Consider the following 24517-nt stretch of genomic DNA (forward strand, 5'->3'; position numbering starts at 1 on the left):
TGGTTTCTGGTAGAAAGTGGTTATTTGAAAGACAGATCTGAATAAGACAGCTACTCCACCATCTTTTTTAGCTACCCGGTCAAATTGTAAGATATTGTAGCCAGGCGGGATGACTTTGTTGTCTTTGGTTGAAGGTTTTAGCCAGGTTTCTGTTAGACATATAATATCAAAGGAATAGAGTTCCAAGAGAGCATGGAGTTGTGTTATTTTGTTGTTAACGCTGCGTATGTTGAGGTGAGCTATTAGGAGTGAGTTGTTTTTTTTTTTTTTAAGTAGGAGGTTGGCAGTGGGGTTTGATTTGAAGAGTAGAGTGGTAGAGGAGGTATTTGGACCTGGGTTTGGGTGAATATCTCCATCCTTTAGGGGGAGGAGTAGTGTTAGATATCTAGTGTTAGTGTATTTACTTTGCAGAGGTGGATGTCTTCTAGGATTGGGGAAGTCATATCGAATGTGAGTTGTCCTATGGTATTTGGGTAAAAGATAGCTAGGTGTGGAAGTAATGTTGATGTGGTGAGCATGAGAGGCAATAACTGAAGTGGTAGATTGTTGAGTAGAGAAGGGAAAGTGTGATAGTAGTGGATGTTCATAGGAGGTTATCAGGTGTGCTAGTATTAAAGGTGGAAGAAGTGAGAGCATAAGTAAGTTATGTTGGAGGACTAGGGTTGGGAGTTTGTACATTGCAAAGATGGATATAAAGTTTTAGCTGAAGGTACAAAGGTAAAGGGGTGTGGTAATGTAAGGCAAAGGGTGTGGTGGGTGAGAAAGTAAGTGGTAGAAGAAAATGGAGGGAAAAGAGAAGATTGGTTAAGGTAGTGTTGTTGTGATAGGTGGAAATGGTGAAGGGGTGTGGGGTTAGGTAGGTATAAGTGCAGGACCCCTGGGGGTGGGTGGGAATTGGGGGTAGGGGAGCGGAGTGAGCCCGTAGGGCGAACGGAGCGGGTAGAGACAAAAGGAAGAGAAGTTAGAGAGAACACTATCAGTAATGCAGGTAGCTACAAATTAGAAAGGTAGGACATGAGTGGTAAGGTCTGAGATAGTGGAGGAGTCTGAGGAAAATGAGAGCCAGAGGGTAAATGCTGAAAAAGACACAAGGTGAGTATGAAGAAGATTAGGGCAAGAACCTAATAAGTAAGTGAGTTTAAAAAGGTAAAACAGGGAGAGAGGGAGTGATAGATGGATGGGAGAAGGGTGCCACCTAGTGGGCAGTATTTATAATATTTATACTTTATAATACTTAATAAATAGTAATATTTATTAATAATTTCCATAAAGCATCCCTGCAAAGTACACTCATTCAATACGCGGATGATTCAACAATAATTACATCCTCTAACAACATCTCAGATCTCCTAAAGTTAACACAAAATGCATTTACTTCCATCGAATCCTGCATTAACGAAGTTCAACTGTTACTTAATCCCAAAAAAATAAAAACTTTTACTCCACAACCAAACCTCTAACAATACAGAAATTGAACTTGTAAAAACAGCCAAACTACTTGTCATCACAATTGATGACAAACTTTCCTTTGAGAATCATATACTCAACTAAATCAAAAATACGTATTTTAAGCTTGGCAAACTCTATACATAACATAAATGTGAAACATGAAGTAAAACAATACCCAGAACAGCCGACTACTGTAGAAAAATATAGGTGTGCAACCACAACTGTTCTTGGTAACAGCACGAATAAGCACAGGCACTGGCTGAATAAATTAGAAATCCACTTTAATCAATAAAATACAATGGTTTAGCGCTTTCATCTACACACTGATAGACTTCTTCAGAACAATTCCACATATGTTTGCACTAGTTTAAATAAATCCAAGCATCCAATCCGTTTCCTTCATGAATTAACAATCAATTAAAGAAATAATCATTTAAAGTGCACCGTGCTTTTACTGACGAGTAAATGCAATTTCAAGTCATACTAAATAATATAATATATAAACAATACTAATTAAAATATATGTACTTGCTTAGATATAATTCATATACGAACCATACACAATCAAATTATTTAAAATAATACATTAAAAGTTCAATGACTGATAATTTATACAGATATGATATACTCCATGAATGTTTATCGTAATAATATAAAATTTCATAATATATTAAAAATATATCTTTAATCCAGTTTTAGTGTATATGGTGGTCCTGAATAGGTTTAATGGAAATATTTTCATTTAAACTGGGATGTATGGAGGCATTCAATTTTATCTGCCACTTTACTTCTCTTTCACCTAATTTTTTCTTTATGCTGCCTCCCCTCGGATTAGAATGTATGGTCTCCAGTATACCAAAAAGAAATTTATCGCAACTAGGTGAAAGAGAAGTAAAGTGGCAGATAAAATTGAATGCCTCCATACATCCCGGTTTAAATGAAAATATTTCCATTAAACCTATTCTGGACCACCATATACACTAAAACTGGATTAAAGATACATTTTTAATATATTATGAAATTTTATATTATTACGATAAACATTCATGGAGTATATAATATCTGTATAAATTATCAGTCATTGAACTTTTAATGTATTATTTTAAATAATTTGATTGTGTATGGTTCGTATATGAATTATATCTAAGCAAGTACATATATTTTAATTAGTATTGTTTATATATTATAGCAATAACCCACGCCTGGGTGTGGGTAATGCTAAATTTACCCACGGTTGGCGTGGTTTGGTCCCGAGGGCGAAGCCCGAGGGACCAAACAAAGCCAACCGTGGGTAAATTTAGCATTACCCACACCCAGAAGTGGGTTATTGCTATTATACCATGACATTATTTAAGAAAAGAAACTGTTACTTTTCTTAAATAATGGCATAGTATAATGCCTGTTTACTGCCCTTCCGCAGATGTCCAGCATCCGCGGCAGTTCTGATGTACTGCGCCCGCGCAGTACATCAGAGTTGTGCAAGCGGAGAAAGCAAGATCTCCGTTGCTTTTATGTCTCGCTATGTTAAATGAGTTTAACATAGCGAGACAGTTTAAAATAAGCAACGGAGATGTCCGTTGCTTATTTTAACTGTCTCGCTATGTTAAACTCATTTAACATAGCGAGATAAAAAGCAACGGAGATCTTGCTTTCTCGTGAACGCTGTCTCGCTATGTTAAATGGGTTTAACATAGCGAGACAGCTTAAATAAGCAACGGAGATCTCCATTGCTTATTTTAAAGCTGTCTCGCCATGTTAAACCCATTTAACATAGCGAACAGCTGTTAAACGAAGTTATACTAATGGAAAAAGTCCGGCGACGGACCTTTTCCATTAGTATAACTCGATTTACAACGGGCACGCTGGCCAATCAGTGTGCACGTTTTGGGGGGGGGGGTCATGGTATAATATATTATTTAGTATGACTTGAAATTGCATTTACTTGTCAGTAAAAGCACGGTGCACTTTAAATGATTATTTCTTTAATTGATTGTTAATTCATGAAGGAAACGGATTGGATGCTTGGATTTATTTAAACTAGTGCAAACATATGTGAAATTGTTCTGAAGAAGTCTATCAGTGTGTAGATGAAAGCGCTAAACCATTGTATTTTATTGATTAAAGTGGATTTCTAATTTATTCAGCCAGTGCCTGTGCTTATTCGTGCTGTTACCATAAATGTGAAACATTTAAGCTGGAATAGCAAGTAAACAATTGCAATTTGACGCTGTAGCTCTTCGTAAGTAATATATCAACACCACCACCATTTAATTTAATTACACTTTGTTGCCCGAGTTAGTCCCATTAGGCCAAAATCCTCTTTTCAGTGGAGACCTGAGATTGTATTCATATCAAATAGAGGAAATTTGATCAGGGCACTGGGTGCTTCCCCTTTTCTGATAGGTGCTATGGTACCTTTCGCATCTGCCTGAAGCCATACCTCTCAAGTGTACCTCATTACAGTGAATGTATCTCGTTTGAGGACTAGTGTTTGTCACAGTTCCACATTTAAAGGGTCAGTCACACATTCAGTGTTAGGAAAGTTTTTAACTGATATCCACTATAGTATAGAAATGAAACATACTAATTCATTAAAAGATAGTTTTTATAAGCAAAACCACCATATTTAACCATCTTATCACCTTCCTTGTTTAAGTTGTTAATAAGTGTTCCACATTTTGGAGATAGAAGGTTGTGAGCCATGGCCTGAGCTACCCCCAACTCAGGCAGATGGGGCCTCGGTTTAACGTCTCATCTGAAAGACGACACACTCAGGAGTGCAGCAGTCCCCTTATGCTACTCTGCAGTGTATTAGAAAAGTAATTCAACAATCTGATATAGGAATAGAACCCACAGCATTTTAGCACCAAGTGGCAAGTGCGCTGCTACCCATTAACATATTTCTCAACCTCTTAAGAGAAAAAAAATCTGAACAAAACCATAAATAAAGGTGTGGGGGTGGGGGGGCAAATGCCCAAAAATTAGGGACAGTTTTTAAATATTGCTTTTACAAACTTAGAAAGTTGATGAGTAACAGGTTTTGCATTAATATGAATTTCCTGAAGGATTTCTGTCTGTCATTATTTTCTGATTTAAATCTGTAATGCTTTGCCAGCGATATCAGAAAACCAATTTTATGAAAAACGGAACACAAATACGAGGCAAATATCTGTACAGTTGAGAGATCTGCACAATAAACTTCTAACACTTCCGGTTCTGTCTTGGTATAGTATGTCAATAAGAACGGTTACCCAGCGCCGACTCTTTATGCAAGCAGTTTGGCAGCCCTTTTCTTGCGTAAGTCAAGGTAGTAGTCAATTCACTCTTTCACGTAATTTCCGCTAACCGAACTGCTAACAAACGTTTAAGAATTATTTGGGTCAGACTTAAGAGATAAACAAGTGACCTTCCTATTCCTGCTTCCCTCTTTTCCTAAGTCATACACAATAGCATGTTAGCTAGTGCATATAACTTTTACGTATAGCAGATCAAACTGGAGGAAAGGAAGGTGGACTCATCAAAATACAGTCACTGTTTGCACATAGTTTTCGCCATGTTTCTACCCTGACAACATCTACAACAAAGTAATTGCTCAGATTTAAGCGTCATCGATTCATAGCCTACTATGTGAACAATTGCCATTTTAGGTACCTTAACCCTGGCGCATTTGACCCCGCAGATCTAGAAGCAGGATGACACAGCTTTCGTTCAACCGGGAGAGGAGGTGGGGGTGGTGAAAATCTGAAATATTGTGCAAAACATAAGATGCAATCCAATTGCCAGACACACGAGGGCGCCATTCTCTGAGTGCCCTAGTTTAGAGTATTTGTTAAATTATTTCTTTCTTTTCCTGTTAAGTTTCACTTTCACTGTATTCCTCTGCCATCTATTTATTGTGGAGCGCGCTTTGATCCTCTAATTCCTCTTAATCAGCAGCACTCAATTCATGCGCTGTGGAGAATAGTATATAATTTTTTTGCACAAGCGTAATTAGTCTTGGTGACGGATGTTTAAAAGAAGGTGAAGTGAATTATTTCGTTTTCCATTGCTACGAAAAGGGTGAGAAAGCAAAGGTTGTAGTTGCCGGGTGACAGCTGCAGCGCTGATGTTGAGTAAGTGATGGGTGTTTGGCTTAATTTTCCTTTGGCTAGAGAATGTACATCAGCGCCTCAGCTGCACCTATTATTATTGTTGTAGGAATGACTTCAATTTCTTTGAATTTTGATATTGAACTTTATTGCAGCCATATCACTCAGTTTTTCCATTAGTTTTTTAGTCTGTTTCCCATACTACTTATGTTTTTAAACAAACTATTGAAGTCATTAAATAATGAGGTTCAGATTTCATATCCTTCGAAAAATGCACACTAACGCAAAACCTGTTATTCCCAATGTTCTTTGTTTACAAGAGCAATATTTAAAATCCGCAATCCTTTGTCATCGTCTTCCTCCACCCCCAGTTATTTTTTTCAATAATAAATCTTTATCGTTTTATCATTTTCAATACAAATTCCAAACAAATACAAGATTGAAAATAAAAACCACCTAATGTAACACCATAACATATATACAATATTTACATGAATGCTTCCACCTGCAACACAAGTTCATACAAAAAGATATAAAAATAATTGAGATTAGTTCAAGTATTACACAAATTGTTGTTACAAAGTTCGGTAATCTCCCAGTGAAGTACCTCGCAGGATGCGCAGTAGCAAAGCCCGCCCCGGACACGCCTCCTAGACTCACAATGTCATGTAATTGTTGAAAAACACAGCAGCAAAGCCCACCTCCTAGTAACCCTGACAGCTGTCTGCTGTCACATTTCAACAGCATTTGTTCAGTTATGTGTCTTTAAAATATACAGTTGGAAAAATAAGAAAGCGCTCCGGTTTTAGACCCTTTGCCATGAGTTTTATTTCTCAGAGGATGCGATACATGAAATTATGTGAGTAATAAAGGCCGCAAATTGTCCAGGATGAAGCCCAGGTCCCCGAGAACCTTAACTAAAGCAGGGTATTAAATGGCTGCGTAAGTATTGCTTCTAAGGCATTAAAACAAAGGGTACAAACGGGGACCCATGCTAATATCAAACTTTATATAATCAGAAGATGTGGTGTCTTAGATAAACAGCGCATAAACGAAATGCCAGCCTAAAGAAAACGAGCAGCAGACGCATAAGTTCTAGAGGACAGAAAGAGGCAGATATAACCTTACTTTTTATTTATCTCGAAGGCATCTTATGTTCTGAATTTTAACTACAGTTAAGTTACTGTGTCTCTAGAACCGAGACAACTTTTCAGCACTGAACATCGTAAGTAATTTGATGACCCACAGGGAACGTTTGAAACCTGATGTTCTTCGTCTCCCATTGCTGCAGTCCTGACATAAGGGTATTCCGCTGCCCACCATCGGCCCGAATACCAAAGGGCTAGAACCGGCGTCGGTCATCGGCGCTCGAGACTGACATCAGTACGTGTCAGTACAAATGCGCATGACCGACGCCATAACCTCAGTCTTTCTTGCCGCATGGTCCCTAAGCAGAAGCAGCATTTGCAAGTGCCGTTCGGCTTCCTGGAATTGTCGGTTTTCGAGTTTCAGACCGGAGACCAAGTTGGGCTAAGTACCCCTTTGGGGACATTTTTGTCTTTTTCTTGCCTCAGTATTGACGGATGTCAGAAAAAGTTAATAACTGTATTTCTTGTGGGAAACAGATTCCTCATAGGGATTACCATTCACTCTGCATTCCTTGTTTAGGGCCTGAGCACGACGTTGTTGGGTGTCGCTTTTGTGCTACTTTTAACAAACGTACTGTTAAACGTCGGTTAGACTGTGCTAGGCTAGTGTTTGGTAAACGTTGTAATTATAACATGCCGTCGGATTCTCCGACGACTGGTTCTTCTAAGAAACGCAAAGAAAAGTCTTTGCGGTCCAAACAGGATGAGGCGGCCACTCCGGATGCCGGTTCTGTAGTACTACTGGCTACTTCAGCGGCTCCTTCTGAAGGTTTACCTGAGTCTCAAGGGGAGCCTTTGTTACTGCAGGAAGTGGCTTCTCCTGTGTTAGGCCAGGCTGAGGGTGCTTCTCTGATGTCAGTGGTTCCCTCCCCTCATAGTGTAGTTAGGCCTCCTCCTTCTCATAGCAAAGCCCATTCTAAGTCTAAGTCTGCCCCTGTTGGTGCGTGTCCCCAGGGTCCAGCTCCTAGGAAGCACATGTTAAAAATGGCTGAAGATTTGATTACTTTAATTAGGGGTTCTATGCCCCCCCCTGCGAAGAGGCCCAGGGTAGAGCCAGAGTTGGAGGGTTTGGTTCAGTCTTCCAATGAGTCAGATTCCTCTGTAGAAGAACTTCAGGATTTCCCCCCCATTCTGATTCGGAGGCTGAGGACTCTACTCCTCTCGTCCCCTCCAGAAGATTTTTCTTTCTCTGAGACTTTGCATTCCATGAGGGAACATTTCAAATGGGAGGGCCAGGATTATTCTGATTCCCGTAAAAGACTGAGAGAATTCTTGTTTTTGCCTCAGCATAGGCCCTTGGCTATTCCCCCTGTACTGGATGTTGTTCAGGATGTGTTTTCTGAGGCTGCCCTTAACCCAGATTCTCTGCCTCCTGCCCCGGTTAAACCAGACAGATACTACCGTGTTCCGGAAGCTCATAAGTACTTATATAAGAGTCCTAGGGTTGATCCAGAAACTGTTACTCAAGGCCCCAAAGGGGTTAGGGCTTCTGTGGTTAAGAATCCAGTGCCTCTGGACAAGGATGTTAGGGCCCTGGATAGGTGGGGTAAAAAACTGTATACCTCTTCTACTTTGGCTATGAGAGCTTTAAATTGTCAGTTTCATATGCTTCAGTATCAGAATTATTTGCTGGGCCAATTGAAATGTAAAGTAGATGCTTTAGCTGAAGGTATTGAATGTAAGGAGCTTCAGGATTTAGTGCATGCTTCAGACCAAGTTGGTAAGCATTCTTTGCAGTGTGGTTTTGATGCTTTACAGGCTTCTTCCAGGGTGGCTGCTACTAGTTCAGTCATTCGTAGGCATGCTTGGCTTAAAGATCAGACCTTGTCAGAGCATGTTAAGGCTCGAATTATGGATGCTCCTCTACAATCTGATGTTCTTTTTGGTCCTCCAGTAGAGTCAGTTTTGAAAAGGATGGAGGAGAAAGCTAAGTCTATGCAGACAGTTAAGGATTTTTTACAAGTTCAGCCCCCTAAGTTCAGCAGGAATTGGCCTGCTAAGGGTTGGTCTTTCCCCTCTTCGGATTATCAGTCTAGGGGCAGGTCGAGGCGGGGTAGGGGTAGGGCTTCCTTTCAGGGCCCTGTTACTTCTAGGTCTTTGGGTTCTTCTACCCCTTCTGCTGGGGAGGGCAGGGGTCAGTCCTTTTGGAAACAGACCCAATGACCCGTGTCTTCAGCTGCCGGACTCTGCCTTGCTGGCAGCCCCTCTGGGAGGAAAACTGAGATTTTTCAAAAGAAATTGGCATTTGGTTACCCAAGACAAATGGGTATTGGACATAATAAATTGAGGCTACAAATTTTATTTTCACACATTCCCTCCTTTCAAAGGTATGCCGGATGTGCCTCGTCAGCAAAAACTGGAAGCGCAGACTCAAATTTCTTCTCTGCTTCAGTTGGAAGCAATACAGGAAGTACCTTCTGCAGAAAGAGGCACAGGGTTTTATTCCAGTCTTTTCTTAGTGCCAAAGAAAGGAAATACTTGGAGACCAATTCTGGACTTGTCCATTCTAAATACCTTTCGGGACATTAAAATTCAAGATGTTAACACTGCAACAGCTGTTACCTATGCTGGGCAAAGATCACTGGATGGTGACTCTGGATCTCAAAGAGGCCTATCTTCACATTCCTATCAGGCCCAGTTGCAGGAAATTCCTGAGGTTTCGGAATGGGAATTTGCATTATCAGTTCTCTGCATTGCCCTTTGGCTTGTCTACTGCGCCCAGGGTATTCACGAAAGTCCTGGCTCCAGTAATAGCTTTTCTCAGGCTAGCAGGAATTCAAATTTATCCTTATCTGGACGACTGTTTGATTCTGGCTCAAGGCAAGCACGAACTTCTTCAACATCTGCAGTATGTAATGACAGTTTTCAGATGCCTAGGGTATTCTGTGAACGAAATAAAGTCCAGTCTAGTACCCTCACAAGAGATGTGTTTTCTGGGTGTGAAACTGAATATGGTTGCTCAGATGGCATTTCTTACCCCGGACAAACAAAGGAATCTTCACCTATACTTCCAGCAGCTATCAGTACTGTCCAGGCTGACTGCAAGGACAGTCCTTCAAGCCTTGGGGTTCATGGCATCTTGCATTCTAGTACTTCCCAATGCCAAACTGCATATGAGGAAGCTACAATGGTATCTCAAGAACGTTTGGACTCAACACTGCCACGATTTGGACACTGTCATTCGGATCCTACCTTGCATTCAGAGGGAATTTCTGTGGTGGGCTCAGGAATGTCACCTAAACAAGGGGCTCTCTGTGACCCAACCAGAGGCAAGTCAGATATTAACAACAGATGCCTCGGAGTCAGCCTGGGGAGCTCATTTCAGAGGAAAATGGATTCAAGACCTTTGGGCCCCAGAGCTACTTCACTTGCATATCAACATGAAAGAGATGCTGGCAGTTCAATTTGCCTTGGAGGGATTCAAAAGCCTACTTCAACCGGGACTGGTGTTGATTCGAACAGACAACACAACGGTCATGTGGTACATCAACAAGCAAGGGGGAACTCATTCTTACCCTCTTTGCAGACAAGCAATGCTGTTGTGGGAAACTGCTTTGAATCTGCACATCACTCTTCGAGCACAGTTTCTGCCAGGAGCACAAAATTCTTTAGCAGATGTTCTGTGCAGACAGATTGTGGATCCTCACGAATGGAAATTGGACCCTCAGGTATTTCTTCAGTTGACAATGGCTTGGGGAACTCCGGACATAGATCTGTTTGCTTCTCCTCTGAATTTCCAACTGCCACTGTTTTGCACAAGGCTATTTCATCCGAAAGCCTGGAAAATAGATGCACTATCCTTCAGTTGGAGCAACCTTCACGTGTATGCTTTTCCTCCTTTGCCTCTTCTTCCACAGGTGCTGTTGAAAGTCAGGAGGGACAAGCCTTGCATGATCCTTATAGCACCGGATTGGCCTCGTCAGCATTGGTACCCTCTGTTGAGGAGCTTGATTCAGGTACCACCTTGGCCATTGCCACAGATTCCTCATTTATTGTCTCAGGAGAACAATCATTTTCTCAATGTCAGGGTGCACTCCCTGCGCCTGACAGCCTGGCGCATTCTGTTTTAGGGAAGGAGGACTTTCAGCTCCCTCAACAAGTTTTGGATGTTATTTTGGAAGCCAGGTGTCCTAGTACTCGAAAAGTTTATGCTGGTAAATGGAAGAGATTTTTTCTTTGGAGTTCAGCTAAAGGCTTTGATGTCGAATTGCCTAATTTGAGTTGTACATTGCAATATTTGACTGTTTTATTGGACAAGGGTTTGTCCTTCTCTTCTGTGAAAGTGCATGCTGCAGCTATTTCTGCTCACTATGATTGTGACCCTCCTTTATTTTCACATCCATTGGTTAAACAGTTTCTTAGAGGGGCAAAGAATATCAGACCCCCACGGAAAGCTCCTACTCCTACCTGGGATCTTAATTTTGTTTTGGAAAAGCTGACTCTGCCTCCTTTTGAACCTGCAGCTACAGCTGACTTGCAGTTCTTGTCTTGGAAGACTGCTTTTTTGTTGGCTATTACTTCTGCTAGAAGGGTATCTGAATTACAGGCCCTCATGGCAGTGGAACCTTTTCTGATTTTTCACAATGACAGGGTTTCCTTACGTACTAATCCTACTTTTCTGCCTAAAGTGATTTCTAATGTGGCATTGAACCAGTCTATACATTTGCCTACTTTTTATGCTAACCCCCAAAATGACGGGGAAAAAGTTTTGCATTCTTTGGATGTACATAGGCAGTTGAGGTATTATTTGAGCAGAACCAATGAGTCCAGGAGTTCTCAACAATTATTTGTTTCTTTTGCTTTGACTTCACGAGGGAAAGCTGTCTCGAAACAAACTATTTCCAAGTGGATTAGCCATTGTATTGCTTTGTTACTCTCATCATGGTAAGGATGTTCCAGCTGGGATCAGGTCTCATTCTACTAGGGCTACGGCCACTTCTACTGCTTTTTTGAGAGGGGTAGCTACTAAAGACATTCTAGAAGCAGCTACTTGGAGTTCTGTACATACCTTTACAAAGCATTATCATTTACCTCTTTATTCTAGGTCTAGGGCTGGGTTTGCCACTGCAATCTTACAGGGCATGTCAGCAGCTCCTACTGCTATTTAGTTGACCAGCCTCCCTTTTTTCCGTTGCTCTGGGATTCTACCTTTATGTCAGGACTGCAGCAATGGGAGACGAAGAACATAGTACAGTTTTGTACCTACCATAAATGTAGATGTTCGAGGATCTCCATTGCTGCAGTCCAATTTTCCCTCCCTCCTTCCCCCTTTTTCTTTTTAGGTTGAGGTTTGGGTGGTGTTTTTTGCATTCTGATGTCTGAGGCAAGAAAGACTGAGGTTATGGCGTCGGTCATGCGCATTTGTACTGACACGTACTGATGTCAGTCTCGAGCGCCGATGACCGACGCCGGTTCTAGCCCTTTGGTATTCGGGCCGATGGTGGGCAGCGGAATACCCTTATGTCAGGACTGCAGCAATGGAGATCCTCGAACATCTACATTTATGGTAGGTACAAAACTGTACTTTTTCAAATGATTTTTTCAAAACATTTATTTTCTGTGTCGCTACCTTGGAAATTCCAGCATGACAAGTACTTAGTAATGCAAATATTCTACTAGCAAGCGAACGTTGGCTTTTAAGCTATTTCATTCATGGCTTGTAGCTTTGACATGCCTTTAGAGGAAAGAGTTGAGAGTATGAGTGTGGCTCTTTACATGTCAGTTTAAAGTTATTAACCACGTTATTTGTGTTTAATTTAGCACTCTCTTGTGTTTGTACATCTTTTATTACAGTGCGGACTGTGCTTGTGTGTCTAGGTCGCGTTTGAGAGTATTGTCTCACAGGCATACAGACAAATGACATAACTAGACTAGATCTTTAGGTCTGAGCTAAAGTAGAAATAAGGTCGTACAATGTGCCAATCAATTTGGACACGCCCAAAGCTGCGCAGTACTGCCCACGAGGTACTTCACTGGGAGATTACCCAAAGTTTTCTTACAGAGTATAAATAACTCATAATATATTTGGGTTTAAAATATTACGCTAATATGATATTACACACTTGTTCCCATATTTTCGGGTTATTGATATTTTTATTGTGTTGATGTAGAAGTAATTTGTCGGCCCAGTTATTTTTGCCTTTCTCCGGATTTCTTGCGCTTGGAGGTTAACTCTAAATTAGAGTACTGCAGAGCAGAGTCAAGCTCATGCCTCATATCCAGGCATTCTTTGTGTCTGCCTTGCTTCAGAATTTAGCTCTGTCCATTAAATACGTGATTTTTAATTACATAAAATGTTGCAGTAAATAACAGTTCAGTTACATATTTAGCAGACTTCTTATTTTTCATATTGTGAGCAAACACCAATAACTTACTAAATGTAACAGTAATCAACAGTAAATGTGCTAAGTAAAATTGGAGTAGTGTATTACGTGTGTGTGTGTGGGGGGGGGGGGTCCAGAGTGTGATAAATGCAATATCTTGTGCTGGTTGATTAGGGAACAAGTTTAGTGATGAGTGGCAAAGCCATAAAATTGAGTTCTGTGAACTTACAGACTAAGGCAGTAAGTACACTGAGCATAGACAACAGAAGGCATACACTGCATTCATTTAGGATAGTGGAAGCATACTATGGCCACAGAAAAAAGGGGGAGGGGCATCAGAAAGACTGGTTCGGTTTCTAGGCCTGTGGAAGTTGCAAGTATAAAAGATATGTCCAATCGTGCCTGTTATGCAGTGTTTCCTTTGTTATTAAATTTAGGATGGGGGTCTACAGAGATTTTTATGCATTCTTGTGCTATGAGGATGGAACACTTGCCAGTTCAGGGCAGTATTTCCAGATGTAGTAGACATTCTGTGTGTAGGCAGTAGAAGGCTAACACCACATACATGCAAGAGAAGGAAGGATCAGAAAGAGATATAATATGGGTAGACCTGTAAAATGCACACAAGCAAAGAGGGAATATGTCAGATCTTAGCTTAATACCAAAATCATATGGTATGTTTGAATAAAGATCTTTTACTTGCACTTTAACACTATAAAAATCAGGTTTCCATTTAATGCTTTTGAACTTGTTCACTGTATCTTTAATATTAAAAATGAATGAATCTACAGTGAAAATCATAATGATTCGGATCCCCTACAATTTACCGAAACGCCACAACGCCGAAACACAAATCACCGACACCAAAAGACCGACAACACACAATACCGACAATACACACAACCATACATGCACTAACCTTAACCCAAACCCTAACCCTAAGGTCCGACACAACCGCACACTTACCCTACCTGCACCCTAACCCTAACTCACTTAACCCACCCCTAAAACTACAGTCCCTCACTATCGCACACTTACCTGTCCGCTCCCTAATGGTAAATCCCTCACTCTATCGCACACTTACCAGGTCCGTCGGGTTCTCACCTTGTCGGTCATCTGTGTTGTCGGTGATTTGTATTTCGGCGTTGTGGTGTTTCGGTAAATTGTAGGGGATCCAATGATTCATGATTTTCAGTTTTCGGTGCTCAGTTGTATTGGTTTACCTGCAGGCGGAGATAAAATGAGGGCATAGCCTATTTTAGAAGCCTGGTTTATATTTAGATTTGGAACATTGTATCCAAAAGTATTAAATATGGAAATTGTGTAGCCTGGATTAAGGCTCTTGAGAGCACCCCAGCACTACCAGGTTATAACTCATACCATGCGTTTCGGCCCCAAAACTCGGACCGAAGCACAAAAGGAGGGGGAGTATCTATATTCATCAAAGATACCTACACCTCCAGGTTAGTGGCACTGCACAAAGCATCGGAAACCATCCATGTGCAACTAACAGCGGGCAAAACTGTCTTTCAGTTTGTAGCCTGCTACAGAACACCCTCCCTATTACAGGAACCCCACTTGGCATTCCTGAGAACACTGGAGAATATGAAGGTCTCTCCAAACACTATGTTATTGGGTGACTTCAACTACCCAAACATTGACTGGGAAAACTACTCAAGCCCAAACACCCTCGCTCAACGGTTCCTTGAATTTATAAACTCTAACACAATGGAACAACTGGTCACCATTCCCACAAGAGGGAACAACATATTGGACCTGGTCATCACCAACATGGGGACTGTATATTCCACACCAGAGCTAAACCCTTCATTGGTAAAAACAGACCATAAACAAATTTCCCTGGACATCCATATCCCGTCCCCACCCCCAGCCAAGGAAATCACTGTAAAGAATTTCTCAAAAGCCAACTTTGTACTTCTCAAGACTGAGGTGGAATCCTTCAAAGCCCCTGGGCCAGAGGATAATACAGCCCAATCCGCAGAATCCTTTACAAATGCATTCTATGACACCTACAGGAATGCATGGATCGTGCTATCCCAAATAAAACCAAGACTCACTCCTCCAAAAACAGGAGACCAGTCTGGTGGACCCCGGCCATAAATAAGTTATACAACAGAAGGAGGAAGCTACTACATGACAGAGCAAAATCCCAAAAAGGGAAGGCATCTCTGATCTATATTAGCAAGAAACTTCGATCCCTCATAAAATCATCAAAGGCCAGTTTCGAAAGAAAAATTGCCCTAGACGATAAAGATAATCACAAGGCCTTCTTTAGTTATGTCAGGAACATGGGCGGAAACTCCCAGATATGCTCTGAATTGTTGCATAACGGTACAAAATATACCGAACCTACAGACATAGCCAACATCCTGGCAGACAGATTCAGCGCAAACTTCTCCCCCCCCCCAAAGGAGCAAATGCCTATCCCAACTGAATGTAACCTCCCTGACATCACAGATGCACAGGTGAAAGCTGCCCTCTCCAAAGCAAAAAACACAGCATCTATGGGACCGGACGGTGTCCCAGGCTGTGTCTTACACGAGCTCCAAGAAGAACTGAACCCTCACATTGTCACTGTTCAAACTTAGCCTTACTACAGGATATGTACCCAAAGAATGGCGTACAGCTACAGTGGTCCCACTCCACAAAGGTGGTGCCACAACGGACCCCGGAAACTATCACCCCATAAGCCTGACTAGTCTGGTCTGTAAAGCTATGGAGCATATTATCATGGAACTCGTAAACAAAGACATTGGGAGCCTCCAGACACTGGACCCTACCCAATTCGGCTTTGTTAAGGGCAGATCTTGACTCTTAAACCTAGTTGATTTCTTTGAAACAGTTACCAAAGCCATAGATGAGGGCAAGGTAGTCCACACAGCCTACCTGGACCTTGCAAAAGCCTTTGACACAATACCCCACTCGGGCATCATAAATAAGCTTACCAGCTTAAATATCAACCCCTATATCACAAGATGGGTTGCAAACTGGCTCTGAGATGGAACCCATATGGTCAGAATCGCAAGTGCCATGTCCGAATCCAAACCAGTTACAAGTGGCGTCCCACAGGGCTCAGTTCTGGGACCTCTCTTGTTCGGTATATACTTCTCTGAGGTTCAGGCTAACACGGGGGCATTATGGCTGACAAAGTTTGCAGAAGACTGCAAACTGGGGGCCATAATCGAATCTCCAGCTGACACAAGCATCCTCCAAAAGGGTCTCACAGAGACGGATGCTTGGTGCCAGAGCCATGGCCTCAAGCTAAATGCTAAAAAGTGCATAGTCATCCCCTTTGGGAAAAACAAGCTGCCCACAAATTACCGCATAGATGGTAATCCATTAAGTACGGAAGAAGTAATTAGAGATTTCGAGACCAACATAGATAGTAATCTCTCCTTTGATAGTCACATTGCCAAAGTGGTTAGAAAGACCTTCTATATAGCCCACCTTATCATGAAAGGGTTCGTATCTAGATCAAGAGAGGTCATTGTGCCCCTCTACTCGTCACTCATCAGGCCCATAATTTAATACAATGCCCCTTTTGGGATGTACCTTACCCGACATCTGCAGCAACTGTAGAGACCCCAAAAGTACCTCACCAAGAGGATCATGGGCTACAAACAGATGTCCTATGCAGCTCAACTAAAGAAACTCCAGCTCTTCTCAGTTGCTTACCTTCTACTCAGAGGCAATCTATGCCTGACGTACAAAGCCATGTCAAACCCAGAATTAATGGACATGCTCCACCTCAAAAAATCCAAGTCCCTTAGAGCTACACGCTCCAGGGACCTAAACCTCAGCACAAAAATAAATAGGACATGCTGGAGGGACAGATTCATTTCCCAGAGGCTCCCCTCACTCTGGAATAGAATCCCAATTCATGTTAGACATAGACCCTCGCTGACCCTCTTCAAGCGAAATTTGGACGCGTGGATGGGAAATCGCAAATTCACCCCTGGGATCTCTCTTGTGTCCCTGCTAGACAGAGGCACAGTAAACTAATCTTAAAAGGGTACCTTCTGTGACCTACTTTAGAGGCACAATAGGCTAATCTAATAGGGAGGCGGAAGCCAAATACACTCTGGCTAGGCTTATAAATGCCCTAGGGCAGATAGCCTAGTATCTACCTATGAACCTAATATCTGTGAACCTAATATCTGATGTATAGTGATTAACAAGTTACGCAGAATCAGTAGGAAACAGATGGCTAATAATTACTATGAACATTGTCAGAATTTGAGATATAGTGTTATGTTACAGAATGCAACAAGACTTGCCTCATGAATTCTTGTAGTTAGAGCAAGAATTTAATTGCAAGCAACTGCGGTGGTGGTGATGCTGTAGCGTTGTCGCCTTACAGTAAGACATTGTCCGGTTGGATTCTCCGCTATAGCGTCTTCTGTGTAGAGACATGTGGGAATGGGCGTATCTTTGTTGAAGGTTGTGTGTTAGGGCTGGCAACTCGGCACGTAAAAATCTACTGCCAATCATTAGCGGACCAGGAAAACCGGGAAAAGGCGAAAGACACGACAACAAGATAGTTTCTTCAAGCTGACTGAGAAGTACTAGCACTGTCATATTTGAATGCCGTCTGCCCTTTTGAAAATTAACTGGTATGCAGTTTACCCGTAGTTTGACTTGTTTTAAAGCTGATGCAATACATGTAGTTTTCATTTATTGTGAGTTTCTTTTTGGATAGCTGTGTGTTTGGCTTAGTAGGATCTCCTTATTCATGGGTGTTGGGTGGCTTGATAATTCAGGGAACTGCTTATTAATTTACTCTTGTCAGCTTGATTGGCATTCCATCCATACCTTGTTCTTTGTGCACATTTTTGTTCAGTCAGTTGACATTTTAAGGGGTAGTTTAATTGGTTACAGTAAACATATAGCTGTGAAAATATTTCTTTTGATGCAAATTTATCATGTTTTTATCTGATGAGCATGTTTATTCCCATCCAGAGGCATTAACTGAGGGCTGAGGCATCAGCGACCCAGTAAAATTTGCAGGGGGGGGGGGATAACGCAGTCAGCAGTCTGTGTGTTGGGGGAGGCAGTGGAAATCAGATATGCCACTCGAAAGTGTGGAAGTAATATATGAGGTAAATAGGAAGGAGAAGGTCAGACAGATGGGAGGGTTAGAGAAAGAGACTTTAAGAGGTTAGAGTAAGCAGGTTAAGGACAGTTTTCTACAGGGAGAACAAAGAACCTAACCACCCACTCCTCTTCAAACGAAAAAAGAAAAAAAAACAAAATCAGAAATTTATTTTTTTATTTTATTTTACATTTGTTAACCGGGCTAGTTTTCTACAGGGAGAACAAAGAACCTAACCAACCACCCACTCCTCTTCAAACGAAAAAAGAAAAAAAACAAAATCAGAAATTTATTTTATTTATTTTATTTTACATTTGTTAACCGGGCTAGTCTAGCTGGATGTATGTCCATTTTCAGTGGATGCCCGGGGAGATAAACTCAATTTGTGAACACAGAGATGCAGTAAAGACATCACAATGTCCTACAAAATAAACATTTTTTTTTCATCTGATCATATCACACATATATATCCTTCAACAATAATACAAGGGAAATATGTTATAATGCTAAGTATCAGCTAATTCTTGAGGAAAGAATAGATTTCTTAACAATGATTATACAGAAATAGGAGAGGTCATTTTACAGAATGTTATTTGAGAAAAAAATATACAGAATGATTGAAACATAACATTCATGACAAGACTTCTGAAAATTACTTGAGATATTCACTACTTAAAAGTTTTTTCCAGCAGTATTGTTGAATTAGGAGTCGCCTGCCAGGTTATTAGACTTGCTTGTGTTAGCAAGAAGTTTCCTGGAAGATCGTAAGGAGTTGAGAGTTCTGTAAGGGGTAATAAGGTTGGAAAGTATAGGGGTGTTGTTTGATTGGTAAAGTATTTTATGAACTATGGTAAGTTATGAAAATATCAAAAATTTTTTTAGTTCTAACTATTCAAGTTGCTGTAGGTTCAGACAATGGTGAGTTCTATGATGGTTCCCAGTGACAAATCTGGCTATATTGTTATAGGAGTTGGCTAGTTTGACAAGATTATTTTTTTTTTAGGTTGGTGTATATGGGTGAAGCATACAGAAGAGATGAGATTAAATGGGAGTGAGCAATTTTACCTCTGGATGTTGGGGTTAAGAAAGGTTTTATTCTATATAAGGAGCCTATTTATCTGTTTACTGTTTTAATGGTATTGTTAATATGGTTATCAAAGGTGAGATCATCAATTATGATGCCTAGCAGTTTGGTGGGGAAGTCTGGGGATATAAGGGGTGCCATTAGTGGATTTTATTGAGAAATCAATGGGGGGGGGCTTAGTGTTAGGTGAAAAGAGCAAGAGCTTGGTCTTTTTAGTGTTCAACAGGAGGCAGCGTTTCAAGAACCAAGCTTCTGTGCTGAAGACTTTCTGGGTTAGGGTTTTAAGTTCAGATGAAGTATTGGCAGTACATATGAGCGTAGAATCATCTGCATATTGTATAGTGGTTGCTTGAGGGATTACAGCATGGAGGTCATTGATGAACAAGGAGAAAAGGAGAGGACCTAGAATGGAGCCCTGAGGGACTGCAAGGGAGATGGGCAGGTGGGAGGATAGCTTATTCTCCCAGAGAACTGCCTGTTGCCTATTATTAAGGTATAATTTAAACCAGAGGATAGCTTTGTTGTCTAGAGAGAGGGATTCAAGGATCTTTATAAGCAGGAAGTGGTTAACTACATCGAAAGCTTTAGATAAATCAATAAAAAGTGCTGAGGAAAGGCTATTGCTATTACGGTTACGGTTGATGGAGTCGGTAAAAGAAAGGAGAGCTGTAGTGGTGTTGTGGTAGGGCCTGAAGCCATGTTGGCAGTTTGCTAAGATATTGTGTTGGGTTAAGTGTTCTGTTAGCTGGTGATGAATGCATTTTTCCGTAACCTTAGCTAGGGGTGATGAGAGCTATAGGCCTGTAACTGGAATAATCATTAGAGTTGCCACCTTTATGTAAAGGGATTATGTGGGAGATTTTCCAAATGTCTGGGATGTTTCCTTCGTTGATGGTTCTATTTATAATGATAGATATAGGGTAGGCTACTGATTTTAGCAGCTCTTTGCAGATATTCTAACGGTAACTGGTCTGCAGAGGGGGTGCAAGGCTTAAGTTTTTGGATGATGTTTTGGATGTAGGTAGTAGAGATGGGTTGAAGCTGGAAGGTAGGTATAGTGTCAGGTAAAGAGATAGGGAGAATAGTGCTGTCTATGGATAGTTGACGGGCTAAGAGCCAAGGAGATGGATGAGCAAGTCAGCGAGGAAACAATAGGTAAGGTGGATAGCAGCACAAGTCAGTAAAGGCTCAGGGGTGAGGTACAGTAATGCTAAGAGAGACGGAGGGGAAGCAGGGAGGTTACAGAGATAAGGGAAGAGCAATAAAGCAAAGTAGGACAGAAAGTATCAAGATAACTTGTATGTACTCTACAGTTATGTAGTACAAAGGTTGGGGAAGGGCAATAGAGCAATATAGGACAGTCAATATCTAGTAGCTGTTTAGTTTACAGTGAAGTATTTATAAGTAGGTGAGTGCCGCCATTTAGTGGGCGGATCAGTTTATTACAGAGGAGGGCTAGAGCTCCTAAGGGGGGAGTGATGGACTGGGGAGAGTAGGTTGAGTGTTCTAAGCGGTAGGCTGATAGCATGCACACGTAGGATTACAATATTGCTATTGAGTGTGCAGACTACTTTATAAAAGGTGCATACACTTGGTTTCTTTGGGCAGTTAATTACAGCTTCAGTTTGGGGGACCAATACAGTACTGGAAAATAAAGCATTTGCTTTAGGATGTTTTCAACAGTCAGGAATCCAGGGTACCTCAAGACAGGATACACCAGGGATGATTTACTAGAAGAGAAGTGATATAAAACGATTACTATCATAGGGTCACTAACAGCAACTAGCTGAGAAATACAGGATTAAGTTGTATGAGGTTGTGCTTTGCGGGTATGCAAAGAGAGGGAACACTGCATAGAGAAATAACTTGCAACAGAAACTGCAATGTAATACTACTAAATAGGCAGGAAAAGCACATAACATTAACAGCAACTATGTTACATTAAAGAGACTTCAAACAATTAGCATGCATGATGCATTTCAGAAAGTCGGCTTTACATAACATTTACAGCATACAGGCTAAACACAGCTATCGCTAATATGTTTGTCTAAGTAGAAGAGCGGACAGCATTTAATTCAGTTTGCTATAGCCCCCTGATACATGCAGCGCCATACAGCAAGTGTTTCCTCTTTGGCTTGCATAAATGTATGACAAAACAGGCTAAACAGTTATTGTTGATAATTTAAGATAATAAAAATGGGGAAGGGATTGGCTACAGGCAGAAATAGCACTCTGAAGCATACAACGCTAAAGAGCAAGCGTTTTCCACTGAACCACTATTGTTTTACATAGATATACGGCACTCGGGCTAAAACAGCTATCGTTCATGAAATTTAGTTGGTAGTTGGGCAGAGAGCAGAGCGTTTACCACTGTGCCACAAACAAACAGTACTTAGGCTAAAACAGATGTCACTCGTGAAAATTAAGATGGTAATTGGGCAGAGAGCAGAGCATTTACCACTGTACCTCAGATGTACAGCACTCGGGCTAAAACAGCTATCGCTCATGAAATTAACTTGGTAATTTGGCAGAGAGCAGAGTGTTAACCACTGCTTAACTATTGTTTTACATAGATCTACAGCACTCAGGCTAAAGCAGCTGTCGCTCGTGAAATTAAGTTTGGGATTGGGCAAAGAGCAGAGCGTTTACCACTGTGCCACAAATTGTTTTACATTGATATACAGCACTCAGGCTAAAACAGCTCTCGCTCATGAAAGTAAGTTGGTAAATGGGCAGAGAGCAGAGCGTTTCAGGCAGATGTGGTCCTCTAGAGTATGCAAATCTAAGGAGCGATCATTTCCCACTATAATTTACGAAAATAAATGGCTAACAGGATAAAAACGTCTGTCACTCATGAAAATAAGTTAATTGAAGGACAGCGTGAGATTCAGTCAGATACTTCACTCTGGTGCACGGAATGCCAAAGAGCAAAATGTGCGTACTTCCAGGAACTAAGCATACAGTTAGTAAACAGCTGTTAGATAAGCCAGTATAAGTAATGTAGATTAAAGGTGAAGACAGCAATGGGAAGCACAAATGCAGTTTACTTACATTAACAATAAGATAAAGGCAAAAACTTACCTACGAGTGGAGCCAGCAGCCTACGCAATCTAGGATAGGAGGGGACTAGGTATCTTTTTAAAAATGATGCCACGAGAGGGCACATATATTTATAGAAATAGGGGGAGGGGTGAGGAAAGGGTAAGAAGAGGGGGAAGGGATTGGCAGGAAGCAAGGGCTGCATAGGTGGCTAGAAAGACAGGGAACACTAAGGCAGGAAGTGAGGTAGATAGCGGGAATTGGAGGGAGGAGGAGGAGGTATTGCATAGAGTTAGAGCCAAGGAGATGGATGAGCAAGTCAGCGAGGAAACAATCAGTAAGGTGGATAGCAGCACAAGTCAGTAAAGGCTCAGGGGTGAGGTACAGTAATGCTAAGAGAGACAGAGGGGAAGGAGGGAGGTTACAGAGATAAGGGAAGAGCAATAAAGCAAAGTAGGACAGAAAGTATCAAGATAACTTGTATGTACTCTACAGTTATGTAGTACAAAGGTTGGGGAAGGGCAATAGAGCAATATAGGACAGTCAATATCTAGTAGCTATTTACTTTACAATGAAGTATTTATAAGTAGGTGAGTGTCGCCATCTAGTGGGCGGATCAGTTTATTACAGAGGAGGGCTAGGCCTCCTAAGGGGGGAGTGATGGACTGGGGAGAGCAGGTTGAGTGGGCTAAGCAGTAGGCTGTTAGCATGCACACGTAGGATTACAATATTGCTATTGGGTGTTCAGACTATTTTTTAAAAGGTGCATACACTTGGTTTCTTTGGACACTTAATTACAGCTTCAGTTCGGGGGGACCAATACAGTACTGGAAAATAAAGCATTTGCTTTAGGATGTTTTCAACAGTCAGGAATCAGTTAATTACAGCTTCAGTTCGGGGGACCAATACAGTACTGGAAAATAAAGCATTTGCTTTAGGATGTTTTCAACAGTCAGGAATCCAGGTTTCCTCAAGACAGGATACACCAGGGATGATTTACTATGAGTGGAGCCAGCAGCCTACGCAATCTAGGATAGGAGGGGACTAGGTATCTTTTTTTCATTTAGTGTCTTGATGGCCCCAAGAAAAATGGCACTAGGGGTTATTAATAGATTTAATCTATTTTTGTCTTCCACAGCAAGTGATAGGGTGGAAAGGCTAGATTGTCTCAGTCATGCTTGTTGAATGGAAGGACAGACAGAGGACTAACATTTGGTGGGGCTTTGGGAGAGTGGACATGTCTGGCCCCTTCACACTGGCAGGCTTTGGCCACCTTCACCACACACTGGACCCTAACAGAGAGGGGTGCATCCTTGTGTGGCTCCTTCACAGTGGCAGGCTTTTGCCTCCTTCATCACATATGGGGGTGCACCCTTGTATGGTTAAATCTAGGTTCAAGCAGGCAGGTTCATTCAAGTTTTGGGACCTGCAGGTTGGGTTTTAATGATCTCTTCAGTCGCTGCTTTGGATTGGGGCTTAGTAATTCAGGGGGGCTGCTTATATTTTTCTGTTCTGTTGTTTTGACAGATTGGCAGTCCTCCCAAGCCCTGCCCTTTCTGGGTACCTGCTATTTTGTTCAGCATGTTTAATGACAGCTTATCTTGTTTAATTGGTTACTGTAAACACAAGGGTGTTGCCATGTTTTATTTTACTGTATGTGATGTTTATATTTAGTGAACATGAACGTATTCCCATTCTTAGACAAATGTGAGAATTGTACCCGGAAGGTTTAATAATAGATTTAACCAAAATCTGGAGCCATATTGTAATGCATACAGAGTACAGGGTCTAGATTGTATGTGTGAAATATCTTGTACTCTAAGAGTAGGGGATGCATTGCAGGGTGAATGGTGAAGCCAAAAACCAAAGAACCAACACTGGTGGAGATATAACGCCAATAAATATCCAAATGAAATCCAAAACTCAGGTTTATTAACGCAAGTAAAATCTCAGTACCACACGTTTTCGTCACAAAATGTAACTTCATCAGACAGCATAAGGAAGTAGCCTCACAGCTTATATATAATTGATTGATGAATGCACCTGTTCAAGGCAATTAGATCTTAAAGGACAAACATCATAAAAATCCTACATTATTTTAAAAAGTTTATAAAATGTTGTAAATGAATATTAAAAGCATTGAATATATATAAAAATGTTTAAATAAAACATATTCAAGATATAAGTATTACCAAAAGTAAATGAATACATCATACCTTGAAATAAAATAAAATGTTATGTTGTTAAATGATGTGGACTAGTTCAATGTATAT

At 41.2% G+C, this 24517-nt stretch overlaps 2 protein-coding genes across 4 annotated transcripts in view; one reads left to right on the plus strand and one right to left on the minus strand.

Annotated features, from left to right (window-relative positions):
* The window catches only part of LOC122810568 (antigen peptide transporter 2-like), a 222326-nt gene extending 217146 nt beyond the window's left edge, over positions 1–5180 (minus strand). The window contains exon 1 of the mRNA XM_044082148.1: positions 5101–5180. The gene's annotated coding sequence lies outside the window, so the exon portion shown is untranslated. The remainder of the gene's footprint in view (positions 1–5100) is intronic.
* A 97-nt stretch (positions 5181–5277) lies between these two features.
* The window catches only part of LOC122811451 (ABC-type oligopeptide transporter ABCB9-like), a 184903-nt gene continuing 165663 nt past the window's right edge, over positions 5278–24517 (plus strand). Inside the window, exon 1 of one of the 3 annotated variants that reach the window (XM_044083301.1) lies at positions 5278–5561. The gene's annotated coding sequence lies outside the window, so the exon portion shown is untranslated. The remainder of the gene's footprint in view (positions 5562–24517) is intronic. The other 2 variants (XM_044083300.1, XM_044083302.1) reach the window with 2 other exon arrangements.

This window comes from Protopterus annectens, chromosome 9.part0, assembly GCF_019279795.1.
Source record: "Protopterus annectens isolate FY-2018-M chromosome 9.part0, PAN1.0, whole genome shotgun sequence".
NCBI classification, from domain to species: domain Eukaryota; kingdom Metazoa; phylum Chordata; order Ceratodontiformes; family Protopteridae; genus Protopterus; species Protopterus annectens.